This window comes from Poecilia reticulata, chromosome 6 (assembly GCF_904066995.2).
Source record: "Poecilia reticulata chromosome 6, P_reticulata-male-v2, whole genome shotgun sequence".
Lineage (NCBI taxonomy): Eukaryota > Metazoa > Chordata > Actinopteri > Cyprinodontiformes > Poeciliidae > Poecilia > Poecilia reticulata.
Window position 1 is genome coordinate 17,855,278 of NC_088835.1, and position 13,276 is coordinate 17,868,553.

At 36.9% G+C, this 13,276-nt stretch overlaps 1 long non-coding RNA gene across 1 annotated transcript; it reads left to right on the plus strand.

Annotated features, from left to right (window-relative positions):
• Window positions 1-2,315: 2,315 nt before the first annotated feature.
• Window positions 2,316-11,031, plus strand: LOC145551977 (uncharacterized). Its single transcript, XR_014087882.1, has 2 exons — window positions 2,316-3,862; window positions 10,000-11,031. It is a non-coding gene; the product is annotated as an uncharacterized LOC145551977 (long non-coding RNA).
• The last annotated feature ends 2,245 nt before the right edge of the window (window positions 11,032-13,276 follow it).

The window sequence follows — 13,276 nt, forward strand, 5'->3', positions numbered from 1 at the left end:
GACTTGTGAAAGTGTTCATAATCATTTAACTTATTAAATGTTTGTCAAGGTTGTCAAATGAACCCTTGAAACGAAGGTTCCTCCTTGCCTTGAGATGAGCAAGGCTCTCATTCTCAGGCCAAAAATAATCCCTTCAGTGAAGCATGGTGGTGGCAGCATCATGCTGTGAGGACGTTTTGCAGCAGCAGGAACTGGAAGACTACTCAGGATAGAAGAAAAGACAGATGGCATGAAATCAGAACCACTCTGTAAATATCCTGTAGTGGCCAAGCCAGAGTCCAGAATTGAATCTGATTGGAAATTTCTGGGAATATCAGAAAATGGCTTCACAGATACTGGAAAGAAGAAAGGGCAAGACTGCTTAAAAATAGATGTGATAAGCTGGTATCATATTCAGACTTGGAGCTGGAATCTCTGCCAGAGGTAAATCAACAAGGTACAAAGCAAATACACGAATGTAATTTCTTGGATTTCTATTTTTAATGAACTTGCAAAAAAAAAAAAAATCCCCTATTTGTGTGTACAATTTTGAGGAAAGAGATCAATATGAAATGTGGCAAACACAAAATAAGGCTGTTGGATAAAATGTTGAAAAAGTGAAGCTCTGTGAGTGCTCTCTGGATGTAATGTAAGTAAATCAAATGAGTGCAGAAAAAAAACACTTATAACTTGTAGTAAGTAAATGCTAATCTGGTGAGGGTTGAGGAAAACTTTTCTTTTTCCATGAGCCATATGCCCCATAATAATGTGTTTTAGTCCTCAGACATCCATGAACTAATTAATAGTTGACTTAGAGGGATTATGCTACATGGACACCCTCCTTTGTTGTGGTGACCTTGGAGAGGTTGACTAATCTCTCTAATTGAGCAGTTGTAAACAGCATTGTTCCCGCTCTGTCCCAATGTCAGCCTGCTCACATGTCTGATGGCTTTTTATTTAGCGTATCAACATTTTCCGAAGACAACTTATGACAGTCTCCTTATCTATAAGCTTTTTGACACCCAAAGCATTACCTAATAATCCATGCTTTGGATAAAGAATTTTTTTTATAATTAATGATTTCAGACCTAAGAAAGAAAGATAACATTGCTTCAAAGTCAAAAGTAATATTTAAACTATGTTTTCTCTCTTTCCTTATCTATAGCATCCCGCACAACTCCGGGGGAAAAAAATGATACTAAATATTCATGCTTGCACAGTATTTTGGCATTTTACTGTACCATGATGGATTTCTCTGTCAAAGCCGTACTTGACAGAGATGGGCGATACTTGAAAATCTAGCTTAATACATATTTAATCAGATTCTCTAAACATTTTTTACATTTTGTCATCTTCAATGACGCATAACATCAAACTCTCGGGAAAAGTGCTTGCTGCCACCCGCTTTTGTTCCCACCACGCCTAGTTTGTTTAACTGCCAACAGTCACAAGTCAGTATTTATTATAAAATCTTTTTAACCTTGGCTCAAATGGATGGCTGCAGTTCTGACGCACTTATGATGGTTCATGTTTGCATGATATATTAGTAAACAAAGACATGAATTTGAATGATACGATTTCAGCCCCTGGAAAAAAAAAGATGGTCTAGAGGCTATAGATGCACCTGAACTAAGTGATGTACATTAATCATGACATCCCTGAGGCTATGTCGGTGCACACTAAAGCAAATGTTACTGTTCATTGACAACAGAAGACAATTAATGTGGAAGGAATATGTTCAGAAAATAAATCGATACACAACCACTGGGCCTGCATGCGCAGCAACTGGAGGCATATTTACTTATATCTAAATAAGATGCACCTGTTCAAATCTAACATGTGTCTATGTGCTGACAGAGAGAGAAAAATCAAGTGATATGACAACAAAGGAAAGCAAGAGATACACAGTCCAGTTTAATTGTCTTCATTGAGTGCGAAAGGGATGTCCTGTATCCTTTGGTCACTACTGAGATTAACCTTTCTCTGTCATCATAAAGAGCTTCTGTTTGTTTCATCCAGATGAAAGGCCTGAAAGAGGCGAAACATAACAATTGGAAACATATACTAAGGGTGTATGACTAACCATGCACGTGATTTTCACAAAGTTATTTCTAAATACTGCTTTTTCAGACACGTTTTTTAATATGTTTACATGACAGTTAAATAACCTGATATAAAACAGTGGTATTTACCAATGTATATTCTTACATCATAAACATTTCTTCCTTCTGTAAGGACTTTTAAAGAATTCAAAGAAACAAAACTTTTTTAATCTTTTTATTCAAATAAAACTTCATCTATCCGTGTTTAGACATTTGGAACTGAGGAGCAAAGGAGATGGTACATTTAACCTGGTAACCCAGAAACAATGAATACTCTGCGTATTTTATTCTAGCACTAAGAAACCGTTTTGTCTATTTAAGTTTGAAAGTAACTATTTAAATAAGAAGTGTGCTTTATTCATTTTAAATGTACAGAGTACATTTGGTGTCAAGTCAGCTATGACGATTCCTTTCCGTATCTCTCCATAAAGTTTGAGAATTAATGTATTCCTGAATCATCGACAAGAGGGAATGTTGTGTTGAAAACCCGCATTCCCCAAAACAGCATAACACTGTATACTAACTGTGGTTGTGAGACATCCTGTTTATTTTGTCATGACTTTTACCCTGGCTGACTTTTCACTGACAGGCTGTATATAAGTTGCCCTTGGCAGGAGCAACACATTTTGCTCTGTACCGTTTTATTTACTCTAAATGCTTGCCTAATGGCAGCATTAAATGCTGAAAAGACCAACTTGAATGTTGTAGCTGATATCTTTAACTGAGTCAGCCTGCAGAGATTGAGGTACGGCATGTTCTTTGAGTCAGGTCACTATATGTCATCTAGTTATTTAAGCTCAGTGCAGTTGTTCAGTTTAGGTGATGACTCCACCACTTAGCTAACAGGATCACCACAGGTCACACAAAATTCCACCAACATGATACGGCTCCCAACGAGTCCCAAAACTCCTGGACTTCTCCTCTGCCTACTATTTCCAGCGGAGTTGGCTGTGGCATGCTGCTTTGAGCCAAATGCTCTGAACTAAATGCTAAACACATCTGGTGCTTGTTTTAAATGTGTAAAACAAGCATTTTAAATATTTAATGTCCTCTCTGTAAAGATTAATCTGTTGGAAGGTCAACACAATGCCACACATACACCTGAGGAAAATTTTAAATCAAAAACATATCTGTTCTGGACTTTGAAAATGAAAAGAAATGTGTAATCTTGACCTTTCTGTATGAGAAATATGTTCTTATATTAGCATATCTCTCTCTGCAACTTTGCTAAGAGCAGTTTTATTGAAGTTGTACTAATTTCAAATATAATGTTATCACGTGACATGTTCAAATTCAACATTTCAAAAATAAATACACATAAAAAACGGGAATTGAGCTCCAACTTGAAAAAAAAGTGTTGTTTGTGATAAATGCTTCTCTTTTTTATCCAAACTGAACACAATATGTGTCATAATCTTAGTGGGTGACTCTGAAGTGGGCACAAACATGGGAACCGGGAGAAGATTTAGTCCGTTTATTGAACAATAAGCAGATGATGAAAGTCATGTCAGAGTCTGATGGGAAACGAATCTGGATCAGCACTGAATACAGAAAGTACATGTTTAATTGAGAATTGCAGGAGGAATTACCTGTGGGTAAGATCTTACTGTTTGGGTGAAGGAAAGATCCTAGGGAAGTTGAGTTGGTCCACAGGCAGAAACATTTGGCAGGGAGCATGTGTAATCAGTAACTGTCTTGTTTTTTCCTTCCAGGGGAGCAACGTTTGGAAGTGGAGAGGCAGTTGATCGAAGGAGCAAATAAAAGGTGATCCCTATCACTAGGTGAGCATTTGGAGGAGCTCCTGTGAGGCGAAGGGGGAGAAAGAACCTATTTGTGCAAGTTTAGTCATCATTTGCAAATTTTGCATAGACTTGCAATTTTCACCAATAATTGCGAATTTTCCACTAATCAGATCAATCGCCTTCATGTTTTCTATATGTTCGTATTTTCTGACAAATCACTGCAACTTCGTTAAATTTTGACCTCCTTTCAGTTCAACTTTTCCTTTCACATATCCGAAAAGCCAAAGTATGTGATGCTAAAGTTTTTTGGGGTTTTTTCCCGCAATCATGGGCATAACTGTCACTTACATGGCAACTATTACTTAAATGTCTCCAGCATTTCCTGTATCTGCGCCTTCTATCCCTTGCACTTTTTTCAGCCATTAAAACAGTTGTTAAAATATAGTAACATGATTTTCCAAGCCGTCTTTAAATGGACCAGCAATTAGATCGGCGAGGGGAGATCTGCTGCTGAGCCTAGTTGTTTGGACTGTCATGTTCAAAAGCTAACCAAAGGAAAAAGTTTTTTTGCTGGTTTAGTAACGCTGCTTATTGGTTATTTTACCCACTGTGCATTGTACAGTGAATAGACGCTTTTTGCTAGGTTGCCCTTTCTGGATTTAACTTGTTTAAACCCATCCATTGGTTTTATGTTATCAAATTTTCTGAGAAATTTTCATTTTCATCAAATCTAATAGAGAAACATACTCAAAACATACCCTGCATATATAATTAATCCATATTAGCCTATGTTAATTAGTTTCACTTACAAAAGAAATTAAACAACTTACACTTATATTCTAATTAATTGAGATGCATCTGGACACAGAAAATATCATCATAACAGAAGTAAAACAGAACACATAAAAAAGAGCAGCATTAATTAGAAAACCGAAATGGTCATTAAAATGCAGGGAAAATGTGAACATTTTAAAGTGGAATGCATTCTGCTTCTTCATACACTTTAAACATAGAACTTGAAAATACTCAATTAAACAACGCTGGAGTCTGTGCAATAACAGACCAGTTCTACTTCAAGGCAATCAGCAGAATAATTAACTAAGATAATGTGCACATCTTTTAACCTCACTCTAACATTTAGCTCCGAAAACAAAAAAAGGTCATTAATTGCTTTTCCTCCTACCCATGTGGCTGATTTAATTTCACAGAAGAGCTTCTTTTTCTGGTCTGAATTATTTTAATCAAACCAACATTCTCTTCTGGTCTTCTCTCCCCAGTAAGACTTTGTAAGAATTTTAAAAAGCACTTTAATATGGGATTTGACTGTCATGTGATTAATAAACAACTTGATAAGCTGAACGTAATGTGAGTTTGTTTTACTATTCAGGATGCAAAAAAACAAATAAAAAAAGATAATGCAGAGGGTATTTGCTGTTGTCAGAGTCCTGATGACAAGTATTGTACATAGATTAGGACAGAGAGGACCAACAGTGTATTCAATGTGCATCTGCTGTCCGATAATCAAGTTCAAATTCCATTAACAAAGCTCTGTCCTAAGCAAAATTTCCTCCTCATTAAAAGGTTTGGAGACAGCATTACTTTCTCCTATCCACTCCCACTCGAAAACATGCTGCTGCCTAATTCATTTACTCATACTTCCTATACACACCAACTGTATAATTGCAGTCATAATGAACGTGCAAAAGCAGCAAATTGGCATGGGAATAGCATTAGCAACCCGGCAACATTTGCTGTTCCTTGCAACCGTCTCTCCGAGTGTGGATCCACTGACCGCCATGCACACTCACACAAAGCCAAGCAAAAAAGACAAAACACTCAACGGAAACTGGAGCATCTGTTCTGGCAAGGCACCTCCGTTTCCTGGTTATCCTGATTTCAAGAAGCATTTTTTTCTTTTCCAGCAAGTTGCAAGAACTCCTGATCCCTCAAAGGCCAAAGCGGGATCTCTTTGCCCTTTGTAGTCAGTTAAACAAAGCTATAGCTGAAGGTCATGTGCTTTAAAAAATAAAATAAAAATAAAATAAGCTGCTTACATGTTTATCAATAGTAAAAGGGAAATATAGTGGGCCTTTCAAAAAGCAATTGCCCATGGTATTCTAAAGTTGCAAAATAGTACTCTTTTGAAGACTTAAGAGGGTGATCTTAGTGCAAAAAAGGAAGCAATTTTGGTGAGAGTTCAAAATGGATAAATACGCGTGAATTTGAAAGGATGAATGAGGCGTCATGACCTTGAAATAAATACTTCTCAAAGAGATGAGTGACTCATTCCCTGGCATAAGGGCTGGATGAAGCATACGTCTCATCTATGGGAGTTACAGGTTTTTAAAGTGTCCGGTTTTCATTTGAAGAAAGACAGAAAAAACTTATCAAAAGATAAAATTCTCACAATAAATGGATATCACTTAATGTGAGGATACAAGTCTCCTTTGAGGCAGTCAGTATTCCATGCTTCTTGTGACAATGTGTGCTACACACTGTGGTAAGGTTACTTTTTTTTTTTTGAGTCCATCACGTTTTCAATTCAATCCCTTACTCTGAGTCAGCAAACCACCAAATGATCTCATTCAGTGGTGTTTCTGGTGAGTCCCCTCGGTCGAGTAGGATTTGGTGAAAAAGTCCTTAAGTATTATTATATGCCACAGTTTAATACAATATGACACGATTTATTGCATTTTATGGTACAATACTACACAGTATTGTATGATATTGGCAGTGTTAATGCATTCTGTTTATGAAATGAACGACGCACAATGTTGACTTAAAGAAATCTAACAAAAATGTAAACAATATTTAGTTGAAAACAGAAGAAACAAAATCTGTGTTTTTACACATCCAGTAAATGTTTCAGATCTCATAAACTGTGCATATAAAGTATATGTAGTGATAATTGCTGAATATCCCCATTCAAATCTGACTAGCCTATATATTTTCTTTACTTAATCTAAGGTGATCCTGTTGCCAGTTGTAATTTTCAGATGAATATAATTTTTTTATGAGATGTGAAAACTGTCTGTAAATGTATTTAGATGTAAAATTTAAAATAGTTCTACTTCTGTGACTCCACTGAAAGTTGGTCTTGTTTTAAAGGTTAATAAAAATTTGCATATTCTTTTCTAGATATTTAAGGATTGTTTGACTTTATTGATCAGTAACGACATATGTGTTGGAGGATGTGAGTGAGGAGAGAGAGGACTCTGGGGGTCCTGGACTCAGCAAAGCCGGCAACCGAATCACAAATATGAAACTTCAAACAAACAAAATCTCCAATCAGAATCAAGAAAAAAAGATATATATTTTTAGGCACACACTCTTTCAAATATTTGGCATAGACTAACAAAACGAGAGATCATGGAATAAATATGGTATTTTGGAGAATGCCCAATTACTAAAACCAAATATGAGAGCTGTAATCAGATTTTCTCCGCTTTATGATTACATTCTCTTTAATGAGTAGGATTGAAGAGAGTGGAAGAGAAGGAGCAGAGGAACTGAAGAGTGCAGCAGACAGATGGGATACCATAAGATCTGGATATGTGAAGAATAGGCGAGCATCAGATCGATTAGACACAGAGTTAACACTGTTTGTCACAGTTAAAAGGCAGCAGTTGTCGCATAACACGAGAAACAAAAGTCAGCGACATGAGATGTTGGATTTAAAAATGTAAGTATTGGAACCACAGGATAGAATATTTGGCATGTGATGATTGTACTATATATGACCTTTGTGTTTTTACTACATCTACTAACCAGAAAAATAGTAAAAGTCCATCCGAACTGCATGGCTTCTGGTTACTAAATATTAATTCTAGTCTTTTCATATTGGTTGTTTGATAATGGCTTGGAGAACAACATTTGCCTGATATCATTCTGTCAAGTCTAAAGTTTGGTGGGCTGTTTAGACATCCGGTTACACACAGTGAAATGAAGCTTTTGTGCATCAGCATACCAAATGTATGCAACGGTTCATGCATACGTTGTTGCATAAAATATAAACATTGAAATCAAATCTCCAAGTTTATATTTTTCCCACTAAATCTCACTTAAAGTCAAGACACTTTCTCATGTGCAGAAAACGGTTTAACAGTTCAACAAAGAATAGAAATGTAGATGTCAAAATAATATTTTACATTATACACCGACCTCATCTGTTTGAGTTGAGGAGAAAACCAAGGAGCTCTTAGATTTTTTTTTTTTTTTGCTCTTTTTAACAAAAAGGCTAGAATACGCATGAAGGAATCTCCTACCGTTAATTGAATCAACTTGTGAGGTTGAATTGCTCACCACACGAAATCTTAAGTAGACATTGCAAAGACTGAAAATAATTTAATAAGAATGACATTGAGTTCGCGTAAACAGGAAGCTCTTAACATTGAGCAACACAGATTTAATTACAACACTCACGAATACTCAGAGTAAATCTGTGTTTTTGTTGAAGTTTTCTATCTGTAATCCCAGAGGGTTCAGATCAAATATGCCCCAAATGTAATGCTGCCTTTGCTTCTAGGTACAACTCAGTTCCTCTAACCCAATTAGCGTCGTGCACTTTGCTTGTAATGAGGCAACAACCTAAACTTTATGTTTTCCTTGCCTGTGCTTCATTCTCAGAGGTGAAGGCAAGGCTAGGGGGTAAAAATTGCCTTTGTTTGGCTGGAAATGAATCATGATGGAATGTACTGGCCTGGTCTATATGCAGTAACCCATGTGATTGTTGCTGTGCTTTATAAGTCCTCATGATTTTATGCGTGTGCTCTTGTCTGTCACTGTGCCCATACATGTCAGGATAGTCTCCTGTTCCCTTTCCTACACAATCCGCAATGTGACATGCTCTGAAAATTAAATGTAATTTTGTGTGTGTGTGGTGTCTGCAGTCGATTCTTTGCAATGCGATGCAGGAAGACTTCGAGCTATGATTAATGACTATTTGCCTCTTCCATTAGAGATGAAAGAGAGGACAGTGCATTGTTGCAAAGGGAGTGTAGACCTGATCTCTCCAAAGCAGTTCTGTTGTACTGAATTCAGGGGATTTGGAACGAAGGCTTTGGCAGCAGCTCTAAATTGTTGCACACCCAGCCTTGGAAAAAAATTGTACACTGCAGCATGATTACGCCTCTCACATTTTCACAAACTGTCACTAAAAACAACAAGTAGAGGACACACAATGCTTCAGGGGAAAATATGCATACTAAGATATTGTCTCCCTTGAAAATACATCTGAGACCTTTTACTTTGGTGTCTTGGCTTCTGAGTGTTTTGCTTTTGCAATACTAAGCAGAACAATATCCCTTGCAGAGGGTAGAGTGACACTGTCAGTACTGATGGATGAACTTTAGTCAGCTATCACTCATAAGTGACAAACCCAGTTAGGCTCACTTGAAGAAATTTGGTTTAGGCATGCATTTACATTTACCTAATAAGCATTATTATCAAGGCGTTGACGTTCTGCATGTTCTGAGTGTTTAGCAGAGCATAATCTGAGAACAATTTACACTGTTCCCATGGTGAGACCAAGATGCTGAGAATAAATGTCCCTTAATTAATTTGTATCACATCTCAAAGGACCAACATGCAACACCTAAATGTAATCACATCTTAATTATGAAAGCATTTCCACATCCATCACTGTCAAATCCCACCTTAAGCAACCTATGTCAGTGTGATCATAAATATGTTGATTTATTGCCTGGTATACTGTACACAAAAAAACAATCAGTACATGTTTAAATATGAAGGTTTTCGTCAAGGGGCAAAGCATCTTTTTTAAGGATTTAATTTAACTTGAAGTGAAAGAAACCCCTTCCAAAAACTAAAAGTACTTTCACTGTCTTACATAATGTATCTCCTAAGTCTCCCTGGTCAACTCCAGGGGAGTTGGCTGACGTGACTGCAGAGAGGGAAGTCTGGGTCTCTGTGGCTGCTGTCTCTGAATCTGTGACCCAAACCCAGATAAACAGAAAATAATGGACGAATGGATAATATGTATTGAGGAAAGTCTTCGCTGTCACGGTGCACTACTGAGAATACAAAAATGACAGTGACATTATAGAAGTGTGATTTGGAGTGTTTGCTTTATTTAGCAGTTAAGGTGCATTATGATTTTTTTTTTTTTTTTTTTTTACTAATCATTGTGGAATCTTTCTTCTGTCCGATTTATGCAGGCCGTCAGAGAACCAACAGAGTTCTGGATGAGATTTCAAGTGGAAGCACTTGACGTGACCGATGGCTTCTGTGAGCCCACACAGCTGTTTTATTTCCCCCATAAGCAACATCATATGTCAAGAGCAACGGTCGCAACACTTCCAGAAATCTCTCACAAAGTAAAAAAAAAAAAAAAAAAAAAAAAGCTTTTGAAAAAAAAAAAAGACTGAATTTTTCAATGCCTATTATCAAATTGGAATGTATGACTTCAAATCGATCTGACTGGATTGAATTGACTGAATATTTCTGTAATAAATTTGATGGTTTTTTTTTTTTTGAAAAGTGCCCTGACACAGCGCTTGTTGTAAATAAGCACAATATGAGAAAATTGAATTGAATTAAATCAGATATTGCTCCTCTATAAATCCTTTCATTGTATCACTCTAAGTTTTTTTTCTCTGAATCTATTATTCTGTGGCTGGTTTGCCAGTTACTTAGTCCCAATTGAAACCAGAGAAACAAACTGTAAACCTAATCTACTTGACAGAGGGGTACTTATTTACTACCACATAATGCCAGGAAATTGGATTACTTCAGTGTTTCAATCTCATGTTATTAATGCAAACAGCAAAAAAGAAGGTGAAGACATTGTCCACTTCAGGGTCTTCCTCAGGGCCTGTTAATCTAAAAGAGCCATGCATTAAGATGACATCACAAAATAGTAGATTTAATTTTGTGGGTTCCTTGCAAAGTCCTGAGCATTTCAACATTGATTTCTAAGCTAATCCATAAGCACAATTTTAGCTTTCCTTCATCCACCCATAACCAGTATGGACGTTAGTCTGGGATGTATATTTGGGAAAGGACTGTTTTAAAAACAACTTAGATCAGATTGATTGGGCGTACAGAAATAACACTCTCATCTAAGTTCTTCCTTTCAACCATGTTTATCGTTTCTGACTCCTCCCTCACTCTCTGCCTAATCTCTTCGTCTCTGTCCTCGCTCGTGGCCATAATTCCCACATTAACGCTAGAGAAAATATTAAAACAAACTTTAGAATTTTATTTAGGCCTTCATGCACACAACACACACATGCACTTTGGGCAGATAAAAATGTCACCCATGAAAACACGCATACTTTGATTCCATTGCTGAGCTCTGAGCCTTCCTGTTCCCTCTCTGAAACTGATGTGTCCAGCACCTGCCTACACTAAACAAGCACAGTGGACACATAAGGGAGTAGGCCTAAACTAAAGGAACATCATGACATATGTATGAACAATATCTAATTAAAATGTGCTATAATTTAATGTCAACATTGTTTCTTTGTCTGCTGTCAAATTCAGGTTTTATCTTGAAAACTAGTCAATCTTTTCTCCCTAACATATTAAGTACCACACATCAGTAGAGTCCTAAGGAGGGTTACGTAAAAATGTACACAATTTAAGTATTTTCACAATGACTTTATTTCCTATATGGAACATCCGCAAGCGAAAGTTTAAAATATGATGAAAAGAGCCACCTACAATTTTCCAGTAATTTTCCTACTCAAGCATTTTTATGTCTGTGATATGACAATCTTTTTTGCCTACTATGTATTAAGCTGGGGGATATGCCATAGAGAAAAATCAGTCTAATCCTAACTGGGTTGCCAGGCTGTAGAGTCTTATTAATGTGTAATATTGCTGGATTACTGGATCTACAGGCAGCTTAGTTTGTTTGCCCAGAATAGGGTGATCATCCATGACAAGCAGGTGTATCTGGCAGGCTGCAGCTTGCTGCTGCATTAGGCTACTCGCTGGGGAACAAACGCATATCAGAAATGAGAAGTGCTGATTTTTTTTGTTTGTTTATTTTAATCTTATCCTTTGAATTTTTGTGTGCACTTGGTTCTGTGTTTAATTTACACACAAATATGAAATATTTAAAGTTTAACTTTTAGCTTTAATAAAAGACAGTTTCTTTCCACCAGGAGTACACTTAATAAAGGTGGCATTTTTATTTTTATGTTTTTGTTTGCATGAAATTACTTTTCCTGTATCTCACTGTTTACTTTTCTTTTTTTTGTGTCTACAGTTTCATTTGGTTTCTCTTATAGATCACCTGGCCTACCTTCATTTGTCTGTGTAGTGATGTTGAAAGCAGCAACATACTGTGGAGTTATTTTTCTGTTTCTTTGGTTTGTTTTTACTCCTTTATTCCATTATTTGTTTCCCAATGTATTCTCATAGCTGACCTTGCCTCCCATTCCCTTATTGACAAATATTTGCTTGGTGGTGGCAGCATCATGCTGTGAGATTGCTTGGCTGTTTTGTTTCTTTTTGTTCGTGTTTTACTGCTTTGTCTTAATTCTGACATTTATTTATTGCCCTTATGCTGGTGGCAGGTTTAGTGCTGGGCTGTTTTGGTCTTTGTCTGGGATCGTCTGTGCGTTGCTACTTTTTCTTTGTCAGCTGTCTGCGACTTTCCTGTCTTATCCCTCATGTTCAACTGACTTCATTGCCAAACATCTGCCTGGTGGTTGTGGCAGGATCATGTGGGGTTGTTTTGCTTTCTGTGCTTTTTTGTTGCTGTTGTTGTTGTTTTTCCTATGACCTGTCTTGTTCTCGTTGCTCACTTGGCCTTCGTTTAGTTGTCGTCACACATCTCCCTTTCATTGCCAAACCTTCTCCTGTATGTAGGACATGTTTTTTGCATTTTTCAGCTGTTCATTCTCAGTCTGTGTTATTTTGGATACCAACTCTTCTCTTGTTCTGGGCTCATATTAGTCTGAATGCCTTTTGGGAGTTGACTTTCTGTTATTAGCTGCATCGTCTATGTTCATGAGGATGCCTCTTTCAGTATTTGCCCGTTTCCTGGGTTATGCATTTCCATTTACCATTCATATGACTCAAGAGAGTTCTAACTGCTTCATCTTTCTTTTATACAAAGGTCAAGCAGCTTTGAAGAAGAGAGTGAATTCTTATTTGTGTCTTAAAGAAAGAAAACACTTGAAATAGGCTAAAAATGGACCCATGTTAATATTAATGAAATACAGTTGAGCAGGTCTGTTTATCTCCAAGTCGCTGTTACCACTCTGGATATTTTTACTCTGCTTGGATTTTGTCGGGCTCTAAGATCAGTTCTTTGTAAATCCAGATGTCTTGTACTATAGAAAAAGAAACACACACACCTCCAAAAGCAGAGAGTGCACCGCACTTTGCAGTGATTTAAACTGCCTGCACATGAAATCTGCAGATTAATGTATTTCAGCCATAGCCCTGTATCAGCACTCTGTATTACCTTCATCGTGTCAG